The following is a 13,302-nucleotide window of genomic DNA, read 5'->3' as shown; positions in this document are numbered from 1 at the left end:
GACTATCTCATACCAGCATGGTGCATAAAATAAAAATGGAAACTAAATGCAAAAGACACTCCAAGATTGCACATATCGCATGAACGAAACGAATCCAAAAACATATCGATACTTGTTGAAGAAAGAGGGAATGCCTTCCGGGGCATCCCCAAGCTTAGACGGTTGAGTCTCCTTGAATATTTACTTGGGGTGCCTCGGGCATCCCCAAGCTTGAGCTCTTGCCTCTCTTCCTTCTTCTCACATCAAGACCTTCTCGATCATCGAACACTTTATCCACACAAAACTTCAACAGAAAACTTGGTAAGATCCGTTAGTATAATAAAGCAAATCACTACTCTAAGTACTGTTGCAAACCAATTCATATTTTGTTTTTGCATTGCGTCTACTGTAGTATAACTTTTTCGTGGCTTAATCCACTAATATAAATTGATAGTTCATCAAAACAAGCAAACTATGCATCAAGAACAGAATCTGTCTAAAACAGAACAGTCTGTAATAATCTGAACATTCACCATACTTCTGGTACTTGAAAAATTCTACCAAAATTAGGAAACATAAACAATTTGTATAGGAATACAGTGCAAAAAGAATCATAACCATTTGACATTCCAGTAAAAAAATTAAAATCGTGCACTGCAGCCAAAGTTTCTATCCTGCACCATACAAACCATCAAGCAAATGTAAACATCCTAAAGGCAAACCTTGGCACATTATTTTTATATTTAAACTTTATAAAAGCACACAACATAAATAAATGACTCTCTAAAACTTCTGGGTTGTCTTCCTGGCAGCGCTTTCTTTAAATCCATTAAGCTAGGCATATAGTGCTCAAGTAATGGATCCACCCGGATCCCAAGGTATATCAAAGCCAATTTTAATTAACAATGATTTGTAAGTTAGTAGTGAGCACAAGGTAACATATATCATTTAATGACAAAGTCTAACTCTCTTACTATGCATCGGCATGTCATAAAAGAACAATTCATGCACACATAGTAAAGGCCAATGCATAGTATAAACAGTTTCTTGCAATTTTATTGTATTGGAAACATAGAGAGGTGGAGATATAGTTCCTCTCTCATAATAATTGCAAGTAGGAGCAGCAAGCACATGCATATTATATTCATCAAAATCACCATGTGCAATGGTAAAAGGCAACCCATCAATATAATCCTTAATAAGTGCAAACTTCTCCGATATAGTGTAGTCGGGAGAATTCAAAAAGATAATAGGACTATCATGCGTGGGTGCAATAGCAACAATTTCATTTTTAACATAAGAAACTATAGCAAGTTCATCTCCATAAGCATAATTCATATTGGCATCTTGGCCACAAGCATCATCAAAAAGGGATATTTCAAGAGAATCAACGGGATCATAACAATCATCATAGCAATCATCCTTCGGTAAGCACGAAGGGAAATTAAACAATGTATGAGTTGAAGAGTTAATCTCATTAGAAGGTGGGCACGGGTAGCTAATCCGTTCTTCCTCCTTTTGTTCTTCACTCTCCTCATCATCTTTTTCATCCAATGAGCTCACAGTTTCATCAATTTCTTCTTCCATAGACTCCTGAAAAATATTAGTCTCTTCTTAGACAGCGGAGTAGTACTCAATATATGGTTCAACATTGTCGGTGTACTAGAGTAGGGGTACCCTAGTATCCCGAACTTGTGCACGGGCAGTCACAGCATCCCGCGGCAAGGCCTGCCGGGTGACCGCCAAGGTCCTCCATGGTTCCTTTGGAGCCATTCAAGAACAAAGTATCCAAGTCAAGGGGACAAGACCCCGGCAAGAGGAGCTTGCCGGGAAGGGCAACAAAATCATCTTAAGACCCCGGCAAGAGGAGCTTGCCGGGAAGGCCACCCAAGGCATCTCAAGGAACTTGCCGCGACGCGCCGCGCGTCCCGGCAAGGCCCGGTGAGCGACAAGCTCCCGGATGCGACAAGCCAACGACCGCGGCAAGGCGCTTGCCGCGAGAAGCCGCCACTCTGTGCCCGCGCTCTAGCACGTCCACCAACGTGTCGCTCTGGGACCCTTCCAGGCGTATGTGGCGGGAGGCTGTGCAGCCAGCGGCGTGCGGTGGCAAGCGGCGCTGACAAGATCGCCATCGTGGCGAACGGTGGCGTCCCTGGCGGTCCCTTTTTGCACTGTTTAGGCGACACAGACGGGCATTTAATGCCCTTGTCCCCTGCCGTCAGGGATTAGGTATGATACACTGTAGCAGGTAGCTGTGCCTACCGCAGCACCTTTCCATTTTTACCCTTTGCCTCCGTTGCCACCTGTCGGTGACCCCTTGAGCATATAAAAGGAGGCCCATGCGCAACGTAGAAGGGGGTTAGCTAGTTCAGAGAACACTCACGCTCGGTCTCGTTAGCTGCTGGTGTGTACTGTAGCACTCCACGCTCCCGAGCAAGAACTCAATACAAACCACAAAGCAGGAGTAGGGTTTTACGCATCCGTGCGGCCCGAACCTGGGTAAACTGCTCGCGTGTTTCGCCTCGATCCGCTCTTTGCACGACCTCCGCCCCCGCCAAACCGAAAGGGACTCGGCCCGCCGGTCCCATAGGTGTTCGTGGATCAGTCCCCCGACATCTTTGGCGCGCCAGGTAGGGGGCGTCAAGGTTGTGTGAACCAGATCCGGCGTTCACGCGAGCTAGATCTTCATCATCTTCATCGACATGCCGCCGAAGAAGAAGGCTTCGGAGGTAGCTGCTCCGTCCGCCCCGCTACCACCGGAGCAAACGGCTGATGGGGCGGACGCCGGCGGAAGAACGGGCATCGACGAGGGAGCTCACGGTGCTGCCAGGTCCAAGGACAAGGCCGCGCTGCCCATCGGCGGCGTAGTCGGCTCCCACAACGACCGGGCGCACTCCAAGACCTCGGTGTCCGTACATGCACCGCGCCCACCTCAGGAGGCGCGGGACCGGAAGCGTCATGGTACTCACAGTACCATGTGTTTGCTGGACCAAGATCGAGCTGGTGGATCTCGGAGTGCTCAAGACCAGCATGCACGCCAACATGCTGGCACGAGCGAGCCACGGTCGCCTGGACGGGACACTGCTCCTTCTAACATAGTTAGAAGTCCGAGCATATCCCGCTCCTCGCACCGTTCGCCACCACCACCCGCCACTGCAGCAGAAGCTTTGGCGCGAGCTCAACTGCTCCTGGACTACCCTCCGATGGCGGACAAGATCGACGACTGGAGGGCCACCATTCAGAGTCTCATCGGCTTCGCCAACGGCGACACACAGCGGCAGCCGAGCACGTCGCAGCCGCAGCCAGTTAGCCAGGAACGAGCCGGTGGCGACAAGACCGGTGGGGGTGCAACCTCTGTGCACTCTCCACCTCGAAGGCCAAGATCGCCGACTCGCCGGATCCACCTCGACAGCGACTCCACCGCGTCGTCAGATCCACGAGCTCGCCGCGATCAGTGCCAAGTTCTTCACGAACGACAGCAAGAAGACGCTCGTACTCGCATCGAGCACCGAAGAGAAGCGCGACGTCAATCAGACCAGCGCGCTGGGCCCTCTGTCGACATGCATGCGCCAGGGGAACCAGGCGACTTGCCGTACGCGGTAGGTTGCCCTGCATTCACTCGTGAGCTGCGGCAAGTCCAGTGGCCCAGCATGAAGAATTTCAAGCCGGACGTACCAGAGAAGTACGACGGCAAGTCGCATCCGTCGGAGTTCCTCAGCATCTACACCATCGCGGTGCAGGCTGCTGGGGGGCGGGACGACAAGATCCTTGCCAACTACTTCCCGCTGGTGCTCAAGCCCAACGTCAGGTCCTGGCTCATGCACTTGCCGGACAACTCCATATCCTCCTGGGCAGACCTATGCCATTAGTTTGTTGGCGCCTTTACAGGCGGCCACAAACCTCATGGCCAAGAGAGTGACCTTCATCTGCTCGCCCAGAAGGAAGGAGAGCCCCTGCGCAAGTACATTCAGAGATTCAGCCGTGTACAGCACAACATCCCAGATGTCCACCCTGCCGCGGTCATCAGCGCGTTCCATCAGAACGTGCATAATCGCAGGATGCGGGAGGAGATGGTGATGTGCAAGATTAGAGACGTCAGTGAGCTGTATGCCCTGGCCGACAAGTGTGCATGTACTGAGGAAGGGAGGAAAATCCCCGGAGAGAATGCAGGAGCAGGAGGATCTGACAGCGAGGATGCTGCCCCGGCAAAGAAAAACCGGCGGTGGAACAGGAAGAAGAAAGGCAAAGATGTGCTAGTCGTTGAGCAGTCCGGCAACGAAGGTGGCGCCAAGAAAGCCAAAGTTGGTAGCTCCGGCAAGGAGATTGCCGCATGCACCAACTGGCAGGCTGTGGCGGTCGCCGACAAGCAGGACGGCTCCGACAAGCAGTACTGCAAGATCCACCGCACCAAGGGCCATGACCTCCAGAGCTGCAAGAAGGTCGAGCAGCTTGTCCAGCAGCAAAAGGCTGAATACGAGCGACGAGACAAGGAGAGGGCCCAAGGAGGCGCTGGAGAATCTGGCAAGAAGCGCGCCGGCCGGGGAGGACGCCGCGGCAAGGCCAAGCAGCGGCAAGGAGATAGACCTCCCCGCGGCCGCGACAAGGATGAAGACGACGACGACGAAGACATGGATGATGTCAAGACCAGCGAGCAGGAGTTCCAGAAAGCCACGGAGGTCTTGTGCGTTGACGGCGGTGCTTCTCTGCATACTTCGCACCGCCAACTCAAGCAGTGGGTGCGAGAAGTCAATGCAGCAGAACCACCTGTCGAGTCATGCAAGCTTCTGAAATGGTCCAGCACGCCTATCATCTTTGACATTGAGGACCACCCTGATCGCACAACTGCGGTCGGGTGCTTGCCGATGTTGGTTTCACCAACTATCCGCAACCTCAAGGTCACTAAGATGTTAGTTGACAGCGGGGCCGGCTTGAACCTGATCTCCTCCGTTGTACTCCAGAAACTCCAGATCCCTGACAGCGAGCTTGAAGAGATCGGCACATTCCAAGGAATCAACCCGGGAAGGAGCAAGCCAAAGGGGAAGGTCACGTTGCCAGTAACATTTGGCAGCGAGTTGAACTTCAGGACTGAGAGGGTCACTTTCGACATTGCTGATATTCCATTGCCTTACAATGGGATACTTGGCCGTCCAGCACTCGCCAAGTTCATGGCAGCCTCTCACTACGCATACAACATGCTGAAGATGCCAGGCCCGATAAGCGTCATCTCTGTCCCTGGCGACAAGAAGGATGCCCTTATCTGCGCCGACAAGATCTACCGGGAAGCGGCAGCCACAGCAGATTGCAAGTCACTTGCCGTTGAAGCTCCCGGGGGGAAGAAGACCAAGTCCGGCAAGATCTCTGATGCCCACTCCGGCAAGCACACCTCTTCGGGGTGCTGCGCTGCCGTCGAGGACGCACCATCGAGCTCCACCGGCAAGTGTAAGAAGACAATGGCAGCTCCGCCAGAGACGAAGAAGGTGTCCGCCAAGGAGGACGGCACTGGTGGTACATTCACCATCAGTGCCACTCTCGACCCTAAATAGGAAAGCGCGCTCATTGCTTTCCTGCGGGCGAATGTCGACGTGTTTGCGTGGCAACCGTCTGACATCCCCGGTGTTCCCAGGAAAGTAATTGAGCACCACCTTGCCGTTTGTCCTCATGCGCGGCCCGTCAAGCAGAAGGTCAGGAAGCAAGCAGTGGAGCGCCAAGAATTCATTGCAGAAGAGATCAAGAAGTTGGAAGCAGCAGGCCTTGTCAGAGGAGTGCTCCATCCTACGTGGTTGGCCAATCCTGTAGTCGTGCGCAAGGCAAACGGGAAATGGAGACTTTGTATCGATTTTACCGATGTTAACAAAGCTTGTCCCAAAGACCCATTTCCTTTGCCGCGCATTGACCAGATTGTTGACTCCACAGCCGGATGTGATTTGCTTTCATTTCTTGACGCATGTTCAGGATACCATCAGATCTTCATGGCAGAAGAGGATGAGGAGAAGACCGCATTTATTACTCCATGTGGCACCTACTGTTTCATACGGATGCCTTTCGGATTAAAAAATGCTGGTTCAACATTTGCAAGAGTAGTCCATGTCGCTCTTGAGCCACAAATACACAGAAATGTGGAAGCCTACATGGATGACATAGTGGTCAAGAGCAAGGACAAGGCAACTCTGATCCAAGATTTAGACGAGACCTTTGTAAATCTGCGCAAGATCAGCCTCAAGCTCAACCCCAAGAAGTGTGTGTTTGGAGTCCCCTCCGGCAAGCTTCTCGGGTTCTTCGTGTCTCAGCGGGGAATTGAAGCCAATCCCGACAAGATCAAGGCCATTGAGCAGATTGAAGCACCAAAGCGCGTCAAGGATGTACAAAGACTTGCCGGTTGCATGGCTGCTCTCAGCAGGTTTATCTCTAGGTCTGCCGAGCGCGCCCTGCCGTTTTTCAAATTATTGAAAAAGGCAGGTCCAATGAAATGGACTCCGGAAGCGGAGGCTGCGCTGCAAGACTTGAAGAGATACCTGTCCTCCCCTCCAATACTTGTCGCACCTAAGCCACAAGAGAAGTTGCTGCTATATATAGCGGCAACCAATCAAGTGGTTAGTGCTGCGTTAGTAGCAGAGAGGGAGGCAGATGACGAGCCAGCAACCACGGCAGGCGCATCCAGCGACAAGCAAGGGGCTTCCCCGGCAAGCTCTGGTCCCGACAAAGATGGATCTGCGCAGATGCACGAGGAGACACAGAAGAAGATGGTGCAGCGCCCAGTTTACTTCGTCAGTTCCCTTCTGCAGGGGGCTAGGTCAAGGTACTCTGGTGTGCAGAAATTGCTCTTCGGCCTTCTCATGGCCTCGAGAAAGCTGCGCCATTACTTCCAAGCACATGAGATCACAATTGTCACTCGCTTTCCGTTGAAGAGGATACTACAGAATCCAGAAGCGACAGGCAGGATTGTTGAGTGGGCACTGGAACTGTCAAGCTTTGGCCTCAAGTTTGAGAGCACTTCAACTATCCAGAGCAGAGCATTGGCAGAATTTATAGCAGAATGGACGCCAACACCAGATGAAGAAATTCCAGAAATGAGCATCCCCGTCAAGGAAGCAGGCAAAGAGTGGCTGATGTACTTTGATGGTGCCTTTTCGCTGCAAGGCGTCGGCGCTGGCGTGCTGCTTGTCGCACCCGCCGGAGAGCACCTCAAGTACGTAGTCCAGATGCACTTTCCCAAGGAGCAAGCAACAAACAATACTGCAGAGTATGAAGGCTTGCTTGCTGGTCTCAGGATCGCGGCAGACCTTGGGATCAAGAAGCTCATTGTCAGGGGTGACTCACATCTTGTCGTCCGCCAAGTAAGCAAGAGTTATCAGAGTCCGTTGATGGAAGCTTACGTCGACGAAGTGAGAAAGCTAGAAGAGCACTTTGACGGCTTACAAATGGAACATGTTCCAAGAGCTCAGAACGCCATTGTCGATGGCCTGTCAAAGTGCGCCGCACTTAAGTTACTTGTGGAACCAGGGATCTTTGTGCTCAAGCTGACTCAACCGTCTGTAACGCCATCAACTGGGCAGAGCAAGAAGAGGAAGTTGATTTCTGGTGACTATTTGCCGGCAGAACTTCCCGAAGCCGCCGCCAAGAAGGTCCCCAAGATCAACGCCAAGAGCGCTGAGGAGCAATATGCTCCGGCAAGCCCTAGGGTTTGTTCCGTCGAAGCAGAAGCTCCCGACAAGTTTTGCTCCGGCAAGCTTGCCGGGGAACGTCAAGCTCCGGCAGACCCCCAGGTTCTTGCCGTAGAAGCGGATGTTCCCGCAGCAGCAGATTTGCCTTTAGTCCTTGTTGTCGAGCCACGAGCTCCAGCATGGGCGCAGCAGATTGTCCGTTTCCTTCAGACAGGAGAACTTCCCGAAGAGCAAGAAGAAGCGGAAAGAGTAGCCCGCCAGTCAAGTATGTACCAGTTTGTCGACAAGGCACTGTACAGAAGAAGACTGAACGGTGTGAAATTGAAGTGTATTCACCGGGAAGACGGACAAAAGCTGTTGGCAGAGATACATGGAGGCATATGTGGTCACCACATTGGCGCAAGAGCACTTGTCGGCAAAGCATTCCGGCAAGGTTTCTTTTGGCTGACAGCCCTCCAGGATGCAACTGCACAAGTAACCAAGTGTGAAGCGTGCCAGTTCCATTCCAAGCAGATACACCAACCAGCTCAAGCTCTCTGGACAATCCCTTTATCCTGGCCATTTTCGGTCTGGGGGCTCGACATCCTCGGCCCCTTTCCCCGAGCAATCGGGGGCTTTGAGTACTTGTACGTCGCAATCGACAAGTTCACAAAGTGGCCGGAAGTGGAACCAGTGAGGAAGGTGACAGCACAGTCAGCAGTCAAGTTCTTCAGGTCGATTGTTTGCCGCTTCGGGATCCCTAACAGGATAATCACCGACAACGGTATGCAATTCACGAGCCGCACCTTCATGCAGTACGTCCAAGATCTTGGCTCCAAGGTCTGCTTCGCTTCTATTGCTCACCCGAGAAGCAACGGTCAAGCGGAGAGGGCAAACGCTGAAGTGCTGCGCGGGCTCAAGACCAGGAATTTCGACAGACTGCACAAGTGCGGAAGAAACTGGATCGAGGAGCTGCCGGTGGTTCTTTGGTCGATCAGAACGACGCCAAATCGAGACACTGGCCAGACACCTTTCGCTCTAGTCTATGGAGCAAAGGCAGTTCTCCCCACGGAACTCGTATACGGGTCACCTCGAGTGCTCGCTTATGATGAGCTCGAGCAAGAGCAGCTGTGACAAGATGACGCGCTGCTCCTTGAGGAAGACCGTCTTCAGGCTGCTGTGCGAGCTGCTCGCTACCAGCAAGCTTTGCGCCGCTACCATAGCCACAAAGTTAGCGCCAGAAGTCTCGAGGAAGGCGACCTTGTTCTTCGGCGTGTTCAGTCCGCCAAGAATTCCAACAAGTTGACGCCGAAGTGGGAAGGCCCTTACCGGGTGAAACGAGTCACTAGGCCTGGCGCTGTCCGCCTTGAGACCGAAGATGGCATTCCGGTGAGCAACTCCTGGAACATTGAGCATCTTCGTAAGTTTTACCCGTAAGGCGCGGTTGCCGGAACCTGTTCCGGCAACCACCTTTTGTACAAGTCTTGCCGCTGTTGCATGTAATCCTTTGTACAAAGCCGGGCGCAGACCCCGTGCATAAGTAAAGCTCATGTGCTCCGCACATTTTGTCAATTTCATACTTTCTATTTTATGCATGTGTTATCTAACACTTTGTGCAGCACCTAAACCCCGGTAAGCAATAACGAGCCGTAAGGCTCCGTATCTTTATTTTCTCTTCTTTCTTTTTTCTCAAGAAAAGGAAGGTTCCCCTCGCCCACAAGTTTGCCAGGGGGGAAGGAGAAGATAATGGTATGGACCAGGCGTCGTTCAAGAAAATTTCGCCTTACCGGGAAGCAAACAATAGAAAAGCTAAGTTGCCAAAGTTTGAGCAATCAGATTTTTTAAAAATTTTAAGTTATCTCCCTTGAACGACCGCACTTTGTATGGAAAACCTGTGCGCGGAGGAACCAACTCGTAGCTAGTTGCGCCCTTACTTTGTTTCGAGTCCGCTCAACAACCTAAGTGAGCTGCAACTAGTTGCGACAAGGTTTCTTGTCGGTAGCGGCACCGCCAGCAGGCTGCTGACATCCCGCACTTAGCGCTCGCGGCTCAGGTGCCTGCACCGGCAAGTTCCCTAAAGGCGTAGGGCAAAGACATACAAAGGGAGGAACCAAGTAAAGGGAATAACATTGCAATCATTACATAGAATAAAATTATATTACAAAGATAGCTTGTCGCAGCTCTAACAGATTGTTTTCATAACATGGCAAACAGCGACAAGAAAAGAAGAAATGGGCGGCCTAATCTACGCGATCGCCCTTGATCCTCTTGATCCCGCTCACCTTGTCCACAATGGGTGCGACAAGGGCCTTGAGCGCCTCCAGATCAGCATCCGGCGGCAGGGTCTTGAGGACGTTGGTGAAGTTGAGGCCCGGATTGCGGAAGGCCACCTTCACCAACACTTTCTGAAGAGCTCCCGCGCAGATCTTGCGCGACTCGTCGGCCAGCTGCTTCGGGATCCTTTCCCGGAGTCACTGGAGAGCCGTCGCCACGCCCTTGAAGAACAAGACGAGCTTGGCGCTGGGTTGGAGGTTCTCGTCGGAGGGATACCCGAGATCCTCCATCCCCAGCTGCGCCAACTCCCTGTCAATGTCTGTGGCAGCATTCACAAGACTCTCCGTCCAGTGCTCCACAGTCTCCCTGAAGGCGTTTTGGGTGGCGGCAACACTCTCTAGCAGCGCCTTGTCGGCCTTGATCTCCTCCTTCAAGGCCGCCTCCTCCTTCTTGGCGCCGTCCAGCGTCTTGGTCAAAGTGGTCAGCTTCAACTCAAGATCCGCGTTGGAGTCCTTGGCGGCGCTGAGCTCTTTGCCCTTCTTGGCAAGTTCGGTTTCTAGCTGCGCCACCTTCGTCTCCAACTCCTTCTTGGCGGCCTCGGCGGCGACGGCAGCGTCCTCTACTTGCTTGAGGGCTCCGCCGAGTTTTTCCTCGCGCACGGCAAGCTCCTCCTCGTGGGCGTCAAGATTAACCTTCCGCTGCGCCAGCTCGCCCTCCTCTGCGGCTAACTTCACAGCGCAAGTCGCTGTTGCTCTTCGACTTCGGCCTTCTCGAGGAAGAAGACCTTCTGCGCTTCGACGAGCTGTTCCCGCTCCTCCGCCAGGGACCGGAGGGCTTCCCGGTGGAAACCCCCGAGCTCCTCCGCGCGCTTCTCAATGTCTGCCCCCGCCTTCGCGACAAGCGCCTCGCGGGATTCCAGCTTGGCTTGCCGCACGCGGTAGAGCGACACCAGCTTCCGCAGCAGCCGCTCCTCCTCAGACTCGTTGCTGCTGCTGCTTGGCGCGTCAACCAGCGTCAGCCCAGCGGAAGCGAGCACTTCTCCGTCGAAGCTCTCCCCTTCAACCGGCGCCCTGGAGCTTGACGCCCAGGGGAGGTTGATGAAGACGCCTTCGCCAGCCTTCAAGTAGACGCCTGGCTGGGGCTCTTCGGAGCCTGGCGCTGCGGCAACGGCGGACGGGTCGGCGGTCGGTGCAGCGCCTGGCGCTCCTGCGGCCTCAGGGCCGTCAGTGCGATCGCCAGACCCCTCGCCAGTTGCTGCGGCGGCAGCCTTGGCGGCCTCTGCGCCGGCGGCATCGCCACCACCGGCTGCTTCGTCGGCGGCGACCTCGGTCTCCATCTGCTCTGCAGCGGATGGGTCTGACGGCCGGAAAAGGGGGAAGAGTCAAGCAAATATTCAACAAGAAGAAGATCAAAAGAAGAAGAATCCAAGGGAAGTTTTGAAGCAAGAGGAGTACCTGCACCGGGTTCTGCAGTCGTGGTCTCCGCCGTCGGGGGGGGGGGGGGCGCCGGTGCTATCCCTTGCCGGAGAACCCTCCCTTGCCGGAGACTTCTCCCTTACCGGGAAGCCCTCCCTTGCCGGAGAGTTCTCCCTTGTCGGGGGATTCTCCCTTGGCTCCTGGTGAGGCTGCTCTACTCCTACACAAATCAGCAACCAAATATCAGCAAAGATAGAGTATCCATGCGCACCTCACAAGCGGAAAGCAAACCGTATACTTACGCTGGGGGCTGCTCTGGAGAAAAGTTGCCGGGTCCGGCAAGGTTGTCTCGGGCGCACCTCCTGCTGTCGCAGTAGGTTCGTCCTCAATGACAATCACCGGGACCTTGACCCTCTTTGCTGCTCTCTGGGCCAGAGTCCTAAAGAGGAACAAGTTCAGAGAAAAGCAAATGAGAATACAAGACAAACAGCAAGAATTGAAGAACTACAAGTACAACAAGGAAATCTTACTCTTCTTCTTCTTCCTCGCCGCAGTTGAACGCGGAGAAGTCGAAGTCTGGCTCGCGTCCGGCGCGAGGAGGCGGAGGAGTAGCTTCCCTTGGCCGCTTGGCGGGAGCAGTGGCGGTGGTCTGAGATGACCCCGCTCCGGCTGGAGTAGAAGCTGTGGTCCGGGAGGGCCCCGCTACAGTTGCCGTTGCAGCGTGAGATGCTCCTGCGGCAACAGTGCTTGCCACGGTGGAGCGTGTCACGCGGCGCGGCGGCTGTTCACTCGCCTGCCGCTCCGCTACGTCGCCGGCCTTGCGGAGACGCCTTCTTGGTGGGGACGGAGGCTCTGCTTGCGGCGAGCTGTCTGAAGATGAGGAGGAAGAGGAGTTGATCTCCAGCGAGCCGCTCGTATCCTTGGCGGGCTCGCTCGACCCGACGCCATGTCCGACAAGTTCCTTCTCGCCGGCGGGCTCCCCTCGCTCGGCACGGCTTGCCACCTCTGCTGCATCTGCCTCCTCCACGGTGAACCCGAACTCGCCCGCGGCCGCGGATGCCGCCGCCTCTTCCAGCCTAGTGGCGATGAGTGCCATCTCCGCATCCGTGGTGTCGCGGGTGAGGCTGTCCTTCTCGTCGGAGCGGATCGGCACTTCCACCAAGTCATCGAAGAACTGCTGCACGACATCGTCTGCAGGCTCCTGCCAAGTTGGCACAATTCCATGTGAGTCGCACTCCGGCATCATTGCACGGATGCGGTCGAGCGAGGAATTGTTGCACAGCGGAACGACGCCCCCCGGCAACCTGAAAACTTCGGGATGTTGGGGGTCATACTTGAAGAGCTCCTGGAGCATCGTGTTGAGCTCCAGAACTGTGAAGTTGAAGTTGAGGCCCGGCCGCAGCCTCATGATGTCTGCCGCATTCTTGAACTCCCAAGTGGGTCTCCCCCGTTCCTGCAGGGGGGCGATGCGGCGGCGAAGGAAGTCTGCGCCAACAGCGCCTACAGTAAGCCCGGCAAGCCTGAGGCGCAGGATCCGGGTGACAGCAATCTTCAGCCTGTCGTCTTCCGGGGCCACGTCACTCCAATCGCTGCCGCGTGCTACTGGGGTTTGGTGCCAGGTGGTGAATGGCTGCGGGTTCTCCTCGTCGATCCAGCACCAGTCTGCTCTCCACTCCTCCCACTTGCCGCGGAATTCTCCCTCCAGATAAGTTTCCTTCTTGCTGGCCCTTGAGATCCAGGCGATTCCGCCGGATAGGGGCTCTCCTCTCTCTACTCGGGGTATGAAGAAATGGCGAAAGAGGGCTACGTTGGGATGGACTCCGACAAAGTTTTCGCAGAGATGCGCGAAAACTGCCATAGTCAGAACGACATTGGGGGTGAAGTCAAGGAGATGGAACCCGTAGGTGTTCATGATGTCGCAAAAGAATTCAGAGAAAGGCGGGCAGAGCCTGCAGTAGAAGAACAAAGCGAAGAAAGGGTATCCGTTTGGCGCC

The sequence above is a fragment of the Triticum urartu genome, chromosome 3A, assembly GCF_056163025.1.
Source record: "Triticum urartu cultivar PI428250 chromosome 3A, HENAU_Tu73, whole genome shotgun sequence".
Taxonomy (NCBI): Eukaryota; Viridiplantae; Streptophyta; class Magnoliopsida; order Poales; family Poaceae; genus Triticum; species Triticum urartu.
Note: the sequence above shows the minus strand (reverse complement) of the source record.